Source organism: Kogia breviceps, chromosome X, assembly GCF_026419965.1.
Source record: "Kogia breviceps isolate mKogBre1 chromosome X, mKogBre1 haplotype 1, whole genome shotgun sequence".
Lineage (NCBI taxonomy): Eukaryota > Metazoa > Chordata > Mammalia > Artiodactyla > Physeteridae > Kogia > Kogia breviceps.
In genome coordinates, this window is record NC_081330.1 from 14813253 (window position 1) to 14833539 (window position 20287).

Sequence of the window (20287 nt, forward strand, 5' to 3'; positions counted from 1 at the left end):
CATAAAAATATGAACAACCTTTGATTCTAAACTTAGAAGTTGCTCATGGTGATTTTTTACCTCTTATTCAAAATGTCACAGTAACAATCTGAAAATAAAATTAAGAAAAATTCCATTTACAATAGCATCAAAGCAAATAAAATACTTAGGAGTAAATTTTTAAAAAGAGGTATAAAACTTCTATTCTGAAAAGTATAAAACACTGTGCAAAGAAATTAAAGAAGAACCTAAGTAAATTAGGACATCCCACATTAATGGAGCAGAAGTTTTTTTTAAAGAATTTTTTAAAAATTTAATTAATTAATTAATTAATTTTAGGCTGCGTTGGGTCTTTGTCGCTGCGCATGGGCCTTCTCTAGTTGCGGCGAGCAGGGGCTACTCTTCATTGTGGTGCATGGGCTTCTCATTGCGGTGGCTTCTCTTGTTGCTGAACATGGGCTCTAGGCGCGCAGGCTTCAGTAACTGTGGTACTCGGGCTCAGTAGTTGTGGCTCAGGGGTTCTAGAGCACAGCCTCAGTAGTTGTGGTGCAGGGGCTTAATTGTTCCGCGGCATGTGGGATCTTCCCAGATCAGGGCTCGAACCTGTGTCCCCTGCATTGGCAGGCAGATTCTTAACCACTGCGCCACCAGGGAAGCCCCAGAAGATTTAATATTGTTTATTTTTTTTTAAAGCTTGGTTAGTATCTACCAAACATTTTAATTTTTATTTATTTATTTATTTATGGCTGTGTTGGGTCTTTGTTTCTGTGCGAGGGCTTTCTCTAGTTGTGGCAAGTGGGGGCCACTCTTCATCGTGGTGCGCGGGCCTCTCACTGTTGTGGCCTCTCTTGTTGCAGAGCACAGGCTCCAGACGTGCAGGCTCAGTAACTGTGGCTCACGGGCCCAGTTGCTCCGCGGCATGTGGGATCTTCCCAGACCAGGGCTCGAACCCATGTCCCCTGCATTGGCAGGCAGATTCTCAACCACTGTGCTACCAGGGAAGCCCTTAATATTGTTAAGATGGCAATACTCCCCAACTGATCCACTAATTCAATACAATCCCTATCAAAATTCCAAACAGCTTTTTGTTTTGCAAAAATGGCAAGGCCTATCCTCAAATTCATATGGAATCACAAGTGATCCTGAATAGCCAAGACAATACTGAAAAAGAAAAATAAAGTTGGAAGACTCACACTTCCCAATATCGAAACTTACTACAAAGCTACAACAATCAAAACAGTGTGGTACTGGAATAAGGACAGGCATATAGAACAACGGAATGGAATTGAAAGTCAAAAAATTAACCCATTAACATGGATGATCAATTAATTCTTCACAAGGTTGCCAAGGCCATTCAGTGGGAAAAGAATAGTCTCTTCAACAAATGTGGGGAGAACTGGATATCCACATGTGAAAGGATGAACTCGGGGCCCTACCTCATACCATATACAAATATTAACTGTGAATGGATCAAAGACCTTAGTATAAGAGCTAAACTATAAAACTCTTGACAGATAAACCACAAGGTCCTAATGTATAGCACAGGGAACTATATTGAATATCCTGTGATAAACCATAATGGAAAAGAATTTTTTAAAAGAAAAAATATGGAGACACTGGGAGGAAATGTATCAAAATGCTAATGGGTTATCTTGATGGGGGGGGATTATGGGTGAATGTTAGTTTTTACTTTATGCTTTTATGCATTTCTAGTTGTCTGTTATGAATATGTATTGCTTATAAAATTAGAAAGAAAACAATAAATACTATTAAAAATAGAAAGAAAAAAATTAAGTACGATATTTTAACTATGAGAATGTTTACTCTAAATGTTTACTCTAAAATAAAGAATCTTCCGCTCAACAATAACAATTTAGTGAAACAAAACTAGTACCCTTTATAACAGTCAAATATTTTAAATGGAAAGGAAATAAACCAAAATATGAAGAGAAAAAAAAAAAAACTCTTGGAAGAAAATATAGGAGTATATCTTGCTGACTTTGGGTTAGAGAAAACCTTCTTAGATATGACACCAAAGGCACAAGTGACAAAAGAAAAAATAGATAAATTGGAATGCATCAAAATTAACAACTTTTGTGCTTCAAAAGGGCACCATCAATACATATATACAATGGAATACTACTCAGCCATAAAAAAGAACGAAATAATGCCATTTGCAGCAACATGGATGCAACTAGAGATTACCATACTAACTGAAGTAAGTCATACAGAGAAAGACAAATACCATATATCAATTATACATGTAATCTGAAATATGACACAAATGAACTTATCTATGAAACAGAAACAGACTCACAGACATAGAGAACAGACTTGTAGTTGCCAAGGCGGAGGGAGTACGAGAGGGATGGACTGGGAGTTTGGGGTTAGTAGATGCAAAGTATTCTATTTAGAATGGATAAACAACAAAGTCCCACTGTATAGCACAGGGAACTATATCCAATCTCCTGGGATAAACAATAATGGAAAAGAATATAAGAAAAAGAATGTATATATATGTATAACTGTCACTTTGCTGTACAGCAGGAATTAACACAGCATTGTAAATCAACTATACTTCAATAAAAAAAGGGCACCGTCAAGGAAGTGAAAAACCAACACACGTGAGAAAACATTTGCAAATCATATATCTTGGAAGGTGACTGCATACAGAATATATAAAAAATACAACTCCATAATAAAAAGACAACCCAATTAAAGAATGGAGAAAAGACTTGAATAGACATTTCTCCAAAGAAGACATACAAATGGCCAATAAGCACATGAAAAGATGCTCAAAATCACTAATTATTAGGGAAATGCAAATCAAAACCACAGTGACAGAGTAGATCTTAAAAGTTCTCATTACAAGGAAAAAAAATTGTAACTATGTGAGTTAATGGATGTCAACTAAACTTATTGTGCTATCATTTTGCAATGTGACATATATCAAATCATTACGTTGTACACCTTAAACTAATACAATGTTATATGTCAATTATCTCTCAATAAAACTGGAAAGAAATTAAGTGAAAAATTATTTTTAAAAAAGAATATAAATTTTGGAGAAGGATGTGGAGAAATTGGAACTCTGTACACTGTTGGTGAAAATGTAAGTGATGTAGGCACTGTGGAAAGCAGTATGGCAGTTCCTCAAAAACTTACACATTGAATTACTGTATGATCCAACAATTCCACTTCCGGGTATATACCCAAAATAATTGAAAGCGGGCTCTTGAAGAGATATTTGTATGCACACGTTCACAGCAGTGTTACTCATAACAGTCAAGAGGTGGAAGCACCCAAGTGTCCCTCAGTGGATGAATGGATAAATAAAATGTAGTATACACATACAACGGAACATTATTCAGCCTTAAAAAGGAATGCAATTCTGAGGCACGCTCCTACAGGGATGCACCTCGAGGAGAGTATGCTAAGTCAAAGAGGCCAGTCACAAAAAGAAAAATACGGTATGATTCCACTTCTATGAAGTACCTAGAGTAATCAGATTCATAGAAACAGAAGTAGAATGATGGTTGCCAGGGGTTAAGGGGAGGAGGGAAGGGAGAGGCATTGTTTAATGGGGACAGAGTTTCAGTTTTGCAAGATGAAAGAGTTCTGGAGATGGATGGTGGTGATGGCTGTACAGTGATGTGAATGTGCTCAATGCCACCCAACTGTACACTTAAAAATAGTGAAGACGGTCAAGTTTATGTTATGTGTATTTTATACAATTAGAAATATTTTTTAAAATTGGCAAAGGATTTGAATAGATATTTCTCCAAGGAAAATATACAAATGGCCAAGAAGCATGTGACAAAATATCCAACATCATTAGCCACTAGGGAAACGAAGGTCGAAATGAAATACCAATGCACACCTACTAGGATGGCTATGATTCAAAAGACAGACAATAAGTAGCATTCTCCAGGAATGTGAAGGAACTGGACCCTTCATATATTACTGGAAAAACTGTGCAGCCACATTGAAAAACAGTTTGGCTAAACATGGAGTTAACATGTGTTCTAGCTATTTTACCCCTAGGTATATATCCAAGAAAAAGGAAAACATATGTACACACACACATATATGTATGTATGTGTTTGTGTGTACACACGTGCTATATATATCGTGTTCATAGCGACACTATTCAAAATAGCCAAAAAGTGGAAACAAACTAAATGTCGTTCAGCTGATGAATGGATCAAGTGTGGTATATTTATACAATGGAATACTGTTTGTCAATAAAAAGGAATGAAGAACTGATACATGCTACAATATGAACCTTGAAAACATGCTAAGTAAAATAAACCAGTTGCAAACCCCCACATATTTATGGTTTCGGTTATATGAAGTGTCCAGAATTAGAGACAGAAAGTAGGTGCTTGCCATGGGCTGGGGATTTGGGGGGTGGGGAGTGTCTGCTAACGGCTACAGGGCTTTGCTTTGGGGGGATGAGAATGTTTTTTTTTTTTTTTTTTTTTTTTTTTTTTTTAATTTATTTATTTTTTTTGCGGTATGCGGGCCTCTCACTGTTGTGGCCTCTCCCGTTGCGGAGCACAGGCTCCGGACGCGCAGGCTCGGCGGCCATGGCTCACGGGCCCAGCCGCTCCGCGGCACGTGGGATCTTCCCGGACCAGGGCACGAACCCGTGTCTCCTGCATTGGCAGGCGGATTCTCAACCACTGCGCCACCAGGGAAGCCCGAGAATGTTTTAAAACTGAGTGTGGTGATGGCTGCTCAAGCCTATGAATATACTAAAAACCATTCAACTATACAGAACTGTCTGGCATGCGAATTATATTCCCCTAAAGCTGCTAAAATGTGACGGTATTCTTCCACGTTTACAAAAATCGCAGATTTATTTATTTCACAAACATCGACAGAGTACCTACTATATGCCATTTGGTGTGCTAGGTGACTTTGGAGCCAAAACCCCTACATTTTACATTAGAATCGTCACAAAGAGTTTTCAGTACAGTCATGTGCACCAGTGACTATAATACATGGAAGACAAAGTGAAGACCGAAGCCAAAGAGGTGCCAAAAGTTCTGATGACGATAAGGTCAATTCTTAATTTGGGCAGGCACCATTTGAGGCGTTGAAGGGTAGTGGAGTTTTACCAGGTATCGTTCAGTGAGAGAAGCATTCTAGCTGTGTGTGGGATACCAATGCACAGCAGAAACAATGGAAATGAGAGGCCCCTATTGTGTTTGGGAGATGTCAATACCCTAGTTGGCCTGGAGGTGAACACTGGGGTTTAGTGGCCCCCTAAATCAGGACCGGAAAGTTAGGCCATATCCTGGAGGGCATTGAATGCCATGCTAAAGAGTTTGGAGTTGGCTTTACTGGGCAAGAAAGAAACATGAAGGCTTTTGAGCAGGGGCATTACCTGATCAGATCTGCGCCTTAGACAGATACCCTTGCCCCCCACCCTACCTCCACCGCCACCCTCGCCCTCACCCTGGAGCACCCAGCGACACCTACACCTCTCATCCTCAAGAAAGAGATCCAAGCAAATGGACTAGAGAGGCTCATGACTTGAAGACACCAGGCACAGCACAGAGGAGGCTGAAATGTCAGAACAATAGGGACTTATGGAAATATCTTAAACCTTCTGGAAAACCAGTCACATGTGATACCAAGGAGAATCAGAACACTATCAGGGTGCTCAAGAGCGACACTGGAGGCTAGAAAGTAATGGACCGATGCCATAAGAAATGCGAGGAAAAATAATATTCAATCATTAATTCAGTGCAAGAAAAGCAAAGGATCATGCATCTTTCTTAGAAACTACTGGAAGATATGTTCTAGCAAAATGAGGGAATTAAACAAGACTGGAGAAGAAATGGGATTCAGGAAACTGGATCCCACATGGGAGTGTGGCATGGGGAAGTTTCAGGATGAAAACTTAAGCAGGCCTTAAGTCTAGACCGGTGCGGGAAGATAGGAGACCCTAGGAGCGTGATTTCTGGGGGAAATAAAGAGTACTTGATGAAATATCTAATATTATGGAGAAGTTGTAGAGCATTTAGGGTATGTAGATTAATAGATAAAATACAAGAAAACAAAACAGTAGGTAATTAGACATGCCAGAAAAAAATAATATTATATTATTTGACTCCACAATAAAGGATATTAACAGTTGTAACGGTGTAAACACTTGTTTTATTTTAAAATATATAATTACAACAGAACTATATAGTGTAAGATTGTTAGATCTTCATCTATTTCGTGCTGTTTGAGTGTAACAAGAAATCAATAGATGATGTCTGAAACTGATGAACCTAGAAGTACCAATGAAATCATACTTTAAAGAAATGTGGTCATAAGTACTAGAAGAAACAGCAAAAAGTATTTAAGTGGTCACTTCTGTGGAACAGAACTAGGATGTGGTAAAATGTGGGTAGGAGGACTGTAGTTTTTCATTATGTGATATTTGATTCTGAATTGTTTGTTTTTATAATTTTCATATATTATATAATACATATTTAAATTATGCAATTATTAAAAAATCCAACCCTGGATGTGTTGTGAGTTTGACCTGGAGAGGATTGACACTTAATTAGAAGGATGGTGCAGTAGTTCTGACAAGAGATAATAAGGGTCTAAACAAGGCTGGTCAGGCAAACAAATGTTCAACCAGATTTATTCAATTTACATTCATGAAGACCTTTTCTGTCAGGAGACTCATTAGAATGTAACCTCCTTCCAAGAAAGAACCTTATCTATCTTGTTCACTACAGTATCTGCATCATATAGCACAGTAAGTGGCACCTGTAGAAACTTGATAAATATTTGTTGAGTGAATGAATAAATCTTGACACATTTTGGCAAGGCCAACTTGCATTCTTTCTGATTCCTAAGGTGATGCTTATTTATAAAATAAATGCTTCCTTAGATGGCAATAAAACAATAGCTATATCACTCTTGTCTCTTCTGCCCCAAAAATGACAGAATAGAGTGAGACCCACTTAACCTTATGGAAAGCAGGGTGACAGCTTGCTACAGGAGCACAGGCAAGCTCTGTAACGCTGACGTGTATAGCCCCAGGTAAATGGTTAGTGGGGATGGTGGGTAGGGATTGTTCTAGCTGGACCTAAGAGCTTTAGGGTTTCCAAGATTCCATTCTCTTTATCTTTAGCAAATAGAACAGGATCAAAGGAGTTGAAAGACCATGATCTGGATATTCTCGAACAAGGTATTTTAACAGAATTTTGTACAGAATCCCCATAGACTTGGTTGGAATTTGAGAAAGCAATAACTCAAAAGGCTCAGTGCCTGAGAAGTATTACACCAAGCTCTACAACAGTCTATAATTAGTGCCAAAGGAGTTTTGCATCAATATATTAGAAAATAAGAAAGACATGTTGGTTCCTAGCTGAAAACAACTGAGAGTACATTTAGTCTGCAAGCTCACTTCCTGAATCCTCTTGGAACTCTGAAGATCTAACTTTAAGGAGAAGTAGATGGGTAAAGGACACAAGCAAGCCAAGGTTCTATATAAACCCCGCCATCTCAGCAATTGCTAGGCAGGTTATAGACTAAGTCCATTCATCCATGTGTAGTGTTTGCAAATCCCTAGGCATTTAAGTTTAGAGTCTTATTGAGTATGACATGATATTGTGTCCATAAAATGAAAAAGACCTGTTAACTGCAGGAAGACAAGTTACCAAGGCAGGAAGCCAGATACAGGGGTGGAGGACAAAAGAGTCATGTTAGTGGCGGTGAGAGGCAAGGTGGGGAGCTGGGTCCACCCCACCACAACTCTCAGCAGGTGCTCCACCTCAAAGACGATCTCCTTCAAAATTTGGGACCCTCCCAGTTTGCTCCAACTTGTAGCAGTTAACTCTGTTAATCTCTGAATTTTCTAAGCTAGTCAATGTAGCTTGTATTATCTGGTTTGGCTTCATGGCTACTTCTGTAATATGAAAAAGATTTTAAAAATTAAGAGCTGGGAGAATGCTCAAAAATGAGAGATTGTTTGTATTTTCACAGTGCACACAAGGCATAACATATGTTTCTCAACATTGCAGCTGCTAAGTAACACAAATAGTTTTCTAGTCTCCTAAACACTTGCTTATGCGCTTCTGCATTCCTATGATACCATTCAGAAGTTGTGCTTAAGTTCTCCATGATTTAGGTGCACAACCGGCATAGGAAAGATCATTTCTCATTTATTCTTATTTCTTTTGCTAGACTGAATGTTTGTATGCCCCCCTAAATTCATATGTTGAAATCCTAACTCCCAATGTGATGATATTAGGAGGTGAGGCCTTTGGGAGGTGGCTAGGTCATGGGGGTGGAGCCCTCATGAATGGGATTAGTGCCCTTATAAAAGAGATTCCAGAGAGCTCTCTTGCTCATTCCACCATGTGAGGACACAGAGAGAAGATGGCCATCTGTGAACCAGGAAGAAGGCTCTCACCAGACACCAAATCTCTCAGCACCCTGATCTTGTACTTCCAGCCCCCAGAATTGTGAGAAATAAATTTCTGTTGTTCATAAGCTACCCAGCCTGTGGTAATTTGTTATAGCAGCCTAGACTGAGATGCCTTTGGACTTAGCAGCCACCACCACCACAATTCTAGACTAGACAGTTAAAAGCAGTCAGTGTTTATTCAGGAAGAGGTGACCATGGCGTTTTGTCCTAAACACAAATGCTAAGGCTCTGACATTCATCCAGTGTCCAGGCCTGTGCTGGGTACAGGGGATATGGGAATGAATAAGACAAGCCCATTCCCTGCCCTCGTGGAGCTCAGAGTCTAGTAGAGAGAGCCAGACCATAAACAAGAAAAGAAAGAAAGAGCATTTCAGGTTGTAAGGACAGCTACAATGGGAATAAACAGGGAGGCATGGTAAGAGCCATGGGGGGCAGGGGATACTACTATGGGGGGGTCAACATTTTTCATAGGAATAAGACAGCCTTGCTCTGAGAAGTTTTCCTTCTAGGGAGGGAGACAGATTACAAATAAGCAAACAAAAGAATTAACCTACTTGTGGGTTATGATAAAAGAAACAAACAAAGAAACAAAGGATGGTCAGAGAAGGCCTCTCCCAAGAGGTGCTATTTCAGCTGAGGCCCCATGGGTGAAAAGGAATTAGCTAAGCCCAGAGCTGGGGAAAGAACATTCCAAGCAGTGGGAACAGAAAATCTGATGTCTCCAAGATGGAAACAAGCTGGTCATTTCCAGAAAGGTGGCCAGTGTGGCCTAATGAACAAAAGGCAGACTAGAAGGAATCAAGTTTGGTGAAACCCACAAGGACCAGCTCCAGCCCAGTGTGAGGAGCAGGATTCTTATTCTATTTTTACTTTTTTAAAATTTTTGCAGTACGCGGGCCTCTCACTGCTGTGGCCTCTCCTGTTGCGGAGCGCAGGCTCCGGACGCGCAGGCGCAGCAGCCACGGCTCACGGGCCCAGCCGCTCCGCGGAACGTGGGATCTTCCCGGACCGGGGCACGAACCCATGTCCCCTGCATCGGCAGGTGGACTCTCAATCACTGCGTCACCAGGGAAGCCCTGGATTCTTATTCTAAATGCACTGAGAAAAGAAAACAGTTGCTTGCAGTCTACTGTTCCTTGCCCTTTTGGTCCAGACAGTCTTTCTCTGTAAACTTTCATTGGGAAGATGGGTATGGGTTGTTGAGAAATGTGAAATATCTGGAGAACCTACTGTACAGCACAGGGAACTCTACTTAGTGCTCTGTGGTGACCTAAATGGGAAGGAAATCCAAAAATGAGGGGACATATGTATACGTATAGCGGAGTCACTTTGCTGTACAGCAGAAACTAACACAACATTGTAAAGCAACTCTACTCCAATAAAAATGTAAAACAAATGAGAAATGTCTGAAAGCAGAATAAACTAGTGTTAGCTTTAAAAATTTCACTGATGTCCAACTGAACATTTGAATATGATGGTAATATGCAGTCCTACTTTTTTTTTTTTTTTTGACCACGCTGCACAGCTTGTGGGATTCTAGTTCCCCAACCAGGAATCGAACCCGTGCCCCCTGCAGTGGAAGCACGGAGTCCTAACCACTGGACCACCAGGGAAGTCCCCAGACCCACTCTTGTAGATCCCTACGACCATTTAACCTGGTAAGCCAAGTGGAGCTTGAGTTCGTTCCTCCTTCACTTTCTCTAAAATGGTTAGGGACAGTGTTTTCAACATGGAGTAATATTTGTTATATTTGTACTGCCTTCCTCTGCTAGTAAGAAACTAAGGTAGTAGTTTGGTCAGTTATATACTGCCTACTTCCGAAGAGGATGTGAAGTGGGTCATGTAAATCCATGTATTATAACAGGATAAAACAATAATCAATATATAAAGTTCACTACCGAGGGAAAATTCAGGTAGGAAAAAAAAAAAACAAAATTCAAGTTAAAACAGTGTGCGGAAATGCTACAAGTGGATCTCAAACCTAAATATGGGCTTCCTGGTGAACGAAGGAAAGGAGGAAGCAAGACCAGGTTCATATTGTCTCTAAGATAACCCATAGTCTTGCTCAGGATAAGTTCAGTTTTTCCTGACATAGAAACCGGAGAGAAATTTCTCTCATGAATCCTATTAGACTGGGGACATGGTGCTGAAGTGGACCTATATCTATTTTCATAAGCAGCTTTATTAAGGTATCAATTACATACCGTAAAATTCACCCATTTTAATTGTACAATTCTCTGTGGCCCTATGTTTTCTTAAAGACGTCTGCATAAGAACACCTAAGGAGATTTGTAAGCAGAGGACAGAATTATTATCTTTCCTTCAAATAAAGGGATTCATATGGGTAATCATACTCTCTCTGAGCAAACAGCTCTATAATTGTTGGCATATTCCTTCTTAAAGATTACAGTATTTGTTCCATTTTATAAAATGGAGAGCCTAAGGAGCAGGGAAATTAAACAATTTAGCTGAAGTCAGACATTTAGCCAGGGCTAGACTTCAAAATCGGACTGTTACACAAGCCATATTCTGATTCTAATTGCTTAATATGGGATGATTTTCCCTGTTTACAGATGGCTACTCTTGTAGTGTGTTCCTCTCACTCAATTGAAGTCCGGAAATGTGAAAAGGCTCCAGGAATTCAAACACCCTTAAGGTCCCATTTCAGATTGCTAAACACAGATTAAGTGTGAGTAATACACTCCAGTGCTATAAGTGAAGAAATAAGATGGTTGCTTCTTCATTTTTGGAGAAACATATGAAAGTTTATGCTGAACCTTAAAAACGTAGGTAGACCAAATGTAAAATAGATAGCTAGTGGGAAGCAGCCTCTTGGCACAGGGAGATCAGCTCGGTGCTTTGTGACCACCTAGAGGGGTGGGATAGGGAGGGTGGGAGGGAGACGCAAGAGGGAGGAGATATGGGGATATATGTATATGTATAGCTGATTCACTTTGTTATACAGCAGAAACTAGCACACCGTTGTAAAGCAATTATACTCCAATAAAGATGTTTTTTGAAAAAAGTAGGTAGAACATTCCATCATACTGGTCCAGAAATCAATTTCTCAGAACTTTGGTTAATGGCATGTGGCCCAACAGGAATGTATAGATAATTGCTCACAAGCAGAATGTGAAATATGAAGATATTATTGCAAAAGACCTTGCTATTTTCCAGAATATATTAACAGAAGTATAACATGCAGTCCAAAACATTTGTAAATTCATTCTCTTTGTTTATCCAGCAGTTTTGAACTCCTTGTAAAGTATCCTACAGAGCCAAGCAAGGATTTGATCATTCTGGAACCCACAGTCCCAGAGCAGGAAATGAGTATGATCTCTCAAGGCTCCAGCCAGCATAGACTAAGAGCTGGGGAGGGACAGGGGGGCCGAAAGGTGCTTGCTGGGATCATCTGAGAACCTAGCACAGGGCTGGGAACACAGTAGGTGCTCAGTAATTGGATTTTAACCTGAAGACAATGGGGAGGGGAAGCAGTATTTTATTTTCTTATTGTTTGTACATTAAAAAAAATCCTTTTTGTTGAGTGTAAGTGTAGAGCTTGGTGAATTCTCACAAGCTGCCCACACCTGTGTAACCAGTCACTCATTTCCAATGGAGGATTTTTTTAAAAAACCACATCTTTTTTTAAAAAATAAATTTATTTATTTATTCATTTTTGGCTGTGTTGGGTCTTTGTTGCGCACAGTCTTTCTCTAGTTGCAGTGAGCGGGGATCCTCCTTTTTTAAATTAATTAATTAATTAATTAATTTAAAAAATTTGGGGCTGTGTTAGGTCTTCATTGCTGTGCTTGGGCTTTCTCTAGTTGCAGCAAGCGGGGGCTACTCTTCGTTGCGGTGCGCAGGCTTCTCATTATCGTGGCTTCTCTGGTTGCGGAGCACGGACTCTAGGCGCACAGTCTTCAGTAGTTGTGGCATGTGAGCTCAGTAGTTGTGGCTTGCAGGCTCTAGAGCTCAGGCTCAGTAGTTGTGGCGCACGGGCTTAGTTGCTCCATGGCATGTGGGATCTTCCCGGACCAGGGCTTGAACCCGTGTCCCTTGCATTGGCAGGCAGATTCTTAACCACTGCACCACCAGGGAAGCCCGCGAGGCTACTCTTCCTTGTGGTTGAGGGCTTCTCATCGTGGTTGCTTCTCTTGTTGCAGAGCACGGGCTCTAGGTGCATGGGCTTCACTAGTTGTGGCACGTGGACTCAGTCGTTGTGGCTCACGGGCTCCAGAGCGCAGGCTCAGTAGTTGTGGTGCACGTGCTTAGTTGCTCCACGGTATGTGAGATCTTCCCAGACCACGGATCAAACCCGTGTCCCCTGCATTGGCAGGCGGATTCTTAAGCACTGCGCCACCAGGGAAGCCCCACATCTTCTTTTTTAATTAAAAAAATTTTATTCTTTATTTTTTATTTTTTAAATTGAAGCATAGTTGATTTACAATGTTTCAGGTGTACAGCAAAGTGATTCAGATATATATATTATACATATATAATATATATATTCTTTTTCAGATTCTTTTCCATTATAGGTTATTACAAGATGTTGAATATAGTTCTCTGTGCTTTACAGTAGGTCTTTGTTGTTTATCTATTTTATATATATTTGTGTGTATTTGTAAACCCAAATTCCTAATTTATCCCTCACCCCACCATTGCCCTTTGGTAATCATGTGTTTGTTTTCTATGTCTGTGAGTCTGTTTCTGTTTTGTAAATAAGTTCATTTGAATCATTTTTAAAGATTCTACATATAAATGATATCATATGATATTCGTCTTTCTCTGACTTACTTCATTTAGAATGATAACCTCTAGGTCTATGCATGTTGCTGCAAATGTTATTATTTCATTCTTTGTTATGGCTGAGTAATATTCCATCCAATGGAGGGTTTTTAACAAAGAAATAAGCAAAAATGAGTAAGACCTGCCCTCTGCACTGGAGGAAGGCATAGTTCAATAGGGGAGACAAATGACAAACAAAATGATTACATTATAATCTATGTGCTGAGTGTTCTAATAGAATTGTGTACGTGGTCCCTAGGGACATGGTGGAGAAAGTGGTTCACTTTACCATGACTTAATGAAGTCCTCACAGAGAAAGGGACATTTGATATGGATCTTAAAGGATAAGAGCTTGTCAGGTGGAGAAGAGTGGAGACAGAACTTTGCACATAGAAAGAATAGCGTGGACAAAGGCAACTTTGGAAGAAATCTGAGAAGGCCAGTGCTGCAGGAGCCCTGGGGGCATGAACATTCCTCCATTGACCCCACAGCCCTCTCCATCTGATACTCTCTTTTTCTGCCCCCTTTATAGCCCAACTTTTCCAAAGATCATCTCCTTAACACTGCTTCTTCCTCCTCAGCTCCCATCTACTGCTCGACCCATTTCAATCTATCTTCCAGACTGTACTTTACTGAAACCACCCTTGCCGAGGCAACCAACTTCCATGTTGGCAAATCAAAGGAACATTTTTCCCTCTTTTACCTTGTGTCTCAGCAATATCCAGAAGTCAGTCATTGTTTCTTAGGAGAATCTCTTTTCTTGCTTCCTGTGACCTCCCACATCTTGAATTTCTTCAAGCTTCTCCTTCAGTGTCTTTTTGCTGGATCCCTGTCTTTCTCTATTCATGCAAAGAGTAAATAAGATAATACATTAAAAGTGCTTAGAATAGTTCATGGTAAATAGTAAGCACTTTATAAATAGTATCTATTATTATTTCTGGCCTTCTGATGGCATCTTTTTCATTTTTCCCGTCCTGCTAGTGATTTATTCTTAATTTATTACCCAACCTCTAAATTTCATTATTCCTCAGGACTCATGCTTTATATACCATCCATAATTATGAGTCACAAAATTTCTATCTCTAGCCTTTCTTATCCACTGAGCCCTTTTTTCACACAGCAGAGAGAGTATTCACTTTGAGACTTACATATCATCGTATTTACTGGTGAAATATTGAGTACTTTTCCCTAAGATTGGTAACAAGGCAAGGAGGTCCACTCTTATCACCTTTATTTAACATCATACCGGAGGTCCTAGCCAGTGCAATAAGTCAAGAAAAAGAAGTAAGAAGCATACAAATTAGAAAGAAGTAAAACTTTTTATTCAGATAACATAATTGTGTATAGAAAAAAATCTAAAGAATCTAAAAAAATCACTAGAGCTAATAAGCAAATTAAGTAAGGTCACAATATAAAAGGTCAGTATACAGAATTAATTGTATTTCTATATACTAACAATGAAAAATTGGGAACAGAAAAATTAAAACACATTATTACTTATGATAGCATCAAAAAAACTTCAAACACCCAGAGGAAAATCTAATAAAAGACATTTGTGCTCTCTGGACTGAAAAAGAAACACATTGTTGAAAGAAATTAAAGAAGACCTAAATAAATGGAGAGATACATCATATTGATGGATTGGTAGAATCAATATTGTTACAATGTCAGTTCTCCCCAGATTGATCTATGCATTTAATGCAGCCCCATTTATAATCCCAAGAAATCTATCTTGTAGAAATTGTCAAGTTGATTTTAAAATTTATATGAAAATGCAAAGGACCTAGACAAAACAATCTTGAAAAAGAAAAACTTTGGATGATGCACACTACATGAATTAATACATACATACTCTAAATCTACTGTGTGGTACTGGCATAAAGATGGACAAATAGATCAATGGAACTGAATAGAGAGCCTGTAAAATATATATATATATGTACAGTTGATTTTCAACAAAGGTGCAAAGGCAATTAAATAGGGAGAGGGTAGTCTTTTCAACAAATGGTACTGGAAACAGCCAGATATTCTTAGGGGAAAAAAATGAACCTTGACCCCCTACCTCACTGTTTACTTAAAAATTAATTTGAGATGCCTCATGTACCAAAATGCAGTTAGATAGTTAAAACTATAATGCTTCTAGAAGAATATATAAGAGAATAGTTTCATGACCTGGGGATAGGCAACAGGTTTTTAGACAAGATATACAAAGCACTGACATAAAAGAAAAAATAAGGATAAATGAAACCATCAAAATTAAAAATTTCTCCTCAAAAGACACCATTAAGACAATGAACAGTCAAGCCACAGACTGGGGGAAATATTCACAATACATAGAACTGACAAAAGACCAAAAAACCCAATAGAAAAATGGGCAAAAGACTTGACACTCTACAAAAGAAGGTAGATGGAAGGCCAATAAACACATGAAAAGGTTCTCAACATTATTAGTCATCAGGGAAAAGCACACTACAACTGCAATGAAATGCCATTTCACACACTTTAGAATGGTTAAAATAAAAAAGAAGAATAGCATAAAATGTTAGCAAAGATGAGGAGCAGTGGGAAAACTCACGCATTGCTAGTGGGAATATAAAATGGTAAAACCACTTTGGAAAACTGTTTACCAGATCCTGATAAAGTTAAATATACATCTTTCCTATGACCTAACGATTTCACTCCTGGTTGTTTATCCAAAATAAATCTAATCATAGGTCCACAAAAAGAGTCATATAAGAATACTTACAGCAGCCTTATTCATATAGTCAAAAACTAGGGGTGAAGGACCAAAACATACATCCATCAACAGGAAAAAGGGAAAACTGTGGTAAATTAATACACTGGAATATTAATCACCAGTAAAAGGAACAAACTACTGATACATGCGACAACACAGATGAATCTCAAAAATATTATGTTGGGGGCTTCCCTGGTGGCACAGTGGTTAAGAATCCGCCTGCCAGGGGTCATGATTTCGATCCCGGGTCCAGGAAGATCCCACATGCCGCGGAGCAGCTAAGCCCATGCGCCACAGCTATTGAGACTGCGCTCTAGAGCCCGCGAGCCACAGCTACTGAGCACATGCACCACAACTACTGAAGCCCGCGCGCTTAGAGCCCATGCTCTGCAATGAGAGAAGCCCCCGCAGTGAGAAGCCCGCGCAAGGCAACGAAGAGTAGCCCCCTCTCGTCGCAACTAGAGAAAGTCTGTGCGCAGCAACGAAGACCCAACGCAGCCAAAGATAAATAAATAAATATTAAAAAAAATATTATGTTGAACAAAAGAAGCCAGACATAAGAGTATATACCACGTGATTTCATTTATATGAAGTTCAAGAGCAGACAAAACAAATCTACAGGATAGAAATCAGATCATTGGGTGGGGGAGGGGCATGGAAGAACTTTCTGGAGTGATGGAAAGGTTTTATGGCTTGATTGAGGTGTTGGTTATGCAGAGGTATATAACTCATTAAACTTAAGGTTGATTAATTTTTATAAACTAAAATTCAATTAAAATACAATGAAAATTAAAACACAAAGCCCCAAAGCCTGAAACAACAAAAAGACTTCATATATCCAACGAATTGATTGAAGGGTGATTACACAGGCATCTCAAATGGAACTCAGATATTGAATGGTGGTCTCAAAATCCTTTGACACCATGAAGACAATAAGAGACGGTCTTGTGATAGAGAATGACCGGACGAAGGTCCGTTTTAATTTGGGTATTTTGGACGCCACGCAGTGAGCAGGGGCTGGCACATGCCTGGAACTTCGTGAGCAACGGAAAAGTGGTGGAAGATGCATCAAAGAGGAAGGGCCACGGTGAAGAGCTTGGACTTTATTTTATGTGTGATGAGACACCACTGGACGGGTTTAACCAGGCCCATGGTATGACTTGCATTATCAAGGATCACTCTGGCTGCTCTGTGGAGAATCGATTGGGGGAACGGGGAAGAGGAGAAGCAAAGAGACAGGTCAGAAGGTGTGCTGGTTATTCCCCTTACCCTCGTTATCTCTTACACCATTTCATTATCTGCCCTTCTCTGACCCTGAAGGCTGATGACTGCAGACAGCATCTCCAGGGCCCCTTTGCTGGCTGGTTTCTGGTTGAGTTGAGCTTAGGGCCTGAGAGGCACTGGCAGGAGATCAGGGGTGAGAGCAGAGAGATGAGGGTGTTCATCGCCACTGCCCCCTGCCCCACTTCCTTCCTTCCTCAACCAGGTCCTGTCTGGGGCTGTGTTCCTGCAGCTCCTGCCGCTTTCACTGGGACTTCACCGTCTTTGGGGGGTTTTCTCAAGCTTGCCCCCCACCTTGGTTAATAGTCGATAGTTAATGGTTTACACAGAATGGTTTCTAGTAACGTCATATAATACATACAGTAATACTATACAAAGGTTTATAGGTAATAGTCATTAGAGTCCTTTGGTGTCCTCAGTGGCACAGATGGTTGTTACAGGCGAATAAAATGCCGACGGCTTGCACTACAGTAGTAGGACTGAGGATAGTGAGAAGAGGGCCCATCTGAGATATATTCTGGAGGTAGAAACCAGAGGACATTCTTACGGATTAGATGTGGAGGATGGGAGAAAGGGAGGGAAATTCCTAGGACTGGGCCTGGAGTGATTGGTGGTGAACGTCTGAGGGAGATGCAGGCTCGTAGGGGCAGAGACGAGGGAATCAAGAATTTCTTGCCTGCCGTGGTAAGTTTGAGTCGCCCATCAGACACCCAAAGGGAGATGTCGTGAAGGCGTGTAGACATTCGAGTCTAAAGCTCAGTAGAGATGTTAGCTAGAGAGAGAAATCTGGGAGCCGTGAGTATGCTGTAGTGCTTAAACCCAAGGGGCAGGATGAGATCACTTAGGGACAGAGCGTGTTAGGGAACCCCTGTTGTATGAGTTGTGCTGGACACTCACAGCCCCTGACCCCTGGCAGCCCAGACACAGGCAGTGACCTAGGCTCAGTCAACCTAGGACTCCTGTCCGGGACTTGGAATCTGGAGCCAGTGTTGCAAAGAAGCAAGGGACAGTTCCGAATTCCTTCGGATGGCAGCAGCTGCGGCATCCAAGTGGCCACTGGCAGTGGTTGGTGGTGACAGTGTCAGCATGAAGTGTCCAGTCTGTTCCTGGGGTGTGAACTTGGCAGGGATGCTGACCCCTGAGCTTCCCTCAGTCTCAGACCGTTTCCAAGCCTGGTTCGCCGCCTTCCTGTCAACACCGTTTGCTACCTGATTTCCTGCCAGTGAATTCCTTTTCTCCTCAGGTTAACCAGAGTCAGTTTCCGCTGATTGCAACTAAGAACACTTTTAGCACAATGCCTTGAACTTGGAAGGCATTCAGCAAATATGTGCTGAATAAGTGTCTGAATAAGTTTCGTCCTAACTCGAAATTCGTAAGGAGTCCCATGCTTCTCCACCATGGCTGCCGTGTTCTAATGGAGAGTATTCTTTTTTGTTAATTGACAGCTTTCCTTGGAGTTTTCAGAGGACAGAGAAGCAAGAGGTCAACAGCTGAAGTCACTGTCATCCTAATCTAATAGGAATAAACATGTTGAGGCATTGGTGAAGTCAGTTTCCTTCTAAAGATGCCATATGGGAATTATTATTCAAGGGGAGGGATTCTTCTCTAGATCAACCCACCCACCATTCCCCATATTTTAAACAGCAGTTATAGAAACCTGTGAACTCCTGATTTTAAGATATGTAGCCACAACGAAAGCAATGATAACTTTTGTCCTTTGCAACTAGAATAAAGAGATCACGTTTTACTTTTCCAAACTTCTCAAGGTAATTCAATTCCTCCCTCCCCTCCAGAGCTTTGAAATGAGAGTCAACTGTTGTCTTTGAAGAGACTTAAAGAAATTATTGAAACAGCTGGAGTCTAAATCTGCTTTGGCAAAAACCAAAAAAAAAGTGTGGAATTATCCTACACTGTTCTATTTTACATTTTATTGAGTTTGAGCTGCTTAAGGGGCCATCTGCTGGGGCTCCTGTAAAGAAACCAGCTTTCTGTCTACAGCTAGCTCTGAACACAAAGAGAGGCTAGCTCCTCAGCCACGCTGCGAACCCAGAACAGGAGAGTGCCGTCAACTGGAGCTCTCGCTGATGAAAATATGGAAATGTCAGCAGCTGGAGAAATAAGTTAATTTTGAAAGGATCACTACATCTGATGCTAGATCCTGTCAATTCCACCTTAATAGCTCTGTCCTGTCTATACCCTCCTCTCCATCCCCATTCAGTCTTGGCCAATGCTTCTTCAATGTTAATGTGGACACCAATCACCTGAGGATCTTATTGCAATGCAGATGCTGATTCCAAAGGTGTGGAGTGGAGCCTGGCTACTCAAAGTGTGTCTTCTACCTGGTCTCCTGGCTCTAGGCTTGATCTTACTTGCAACAGATTTCTCCTAGAGAAGATAGGAGATAGAAAGGATTAGAAGCTAATTGTGGATCTGTAACATTCTCACCTCTCTCCACTTAAATTTTCCCAGTGGCTTCCAATGTTCTTAGAATACCATCCAGACCCTCTCCTGTGGCACCAAAGGTCTCTATGCCCACGAGCCTCCAAGGCCCACTCTCCTCTGTAGCACCAGGCATTCCAGTCCTCTCGCATCGCTGCTGTTCGCTTCCCCTGCAGTGGAAGCCCGGAGTCTTAAGCACTGGCCCGTCAGGGAAGCCCATCTTTGCAAGTCTCGGTACTTCTTCAGTTGGGGCTGCTCCCCTCTGTCTGCCTAGCGAATGATTCTCTGCTAAGGCTTTCCTTTCCCTCCACAGCTCCTGCCACTTTCACAGAGGGAGGACCTCTCCCTATGGGTTCCCACGGTACCCTGAAAATCTCTCTGCCACCAATTTTAACAAACTGTATTTTAATTGTTTATATGGTTATCCCTTGGACTAAACTGTGAGCTTCTTGAAAGCATAGACTCCCTTCCTTCCATCCTTCCTTCCTTCCTTCTTTCCTTCCTTCCTTCCTTCCTCCTCCCCTCCCTCCCTCCTTCCTGTCTCCCTCCTCTTCTTCCTTCCTTCCCTCCTTTCCTTTCTTCTTCCTCCTCTCCCTCCCTCCCTCCAAACCTCCATCCTTCCT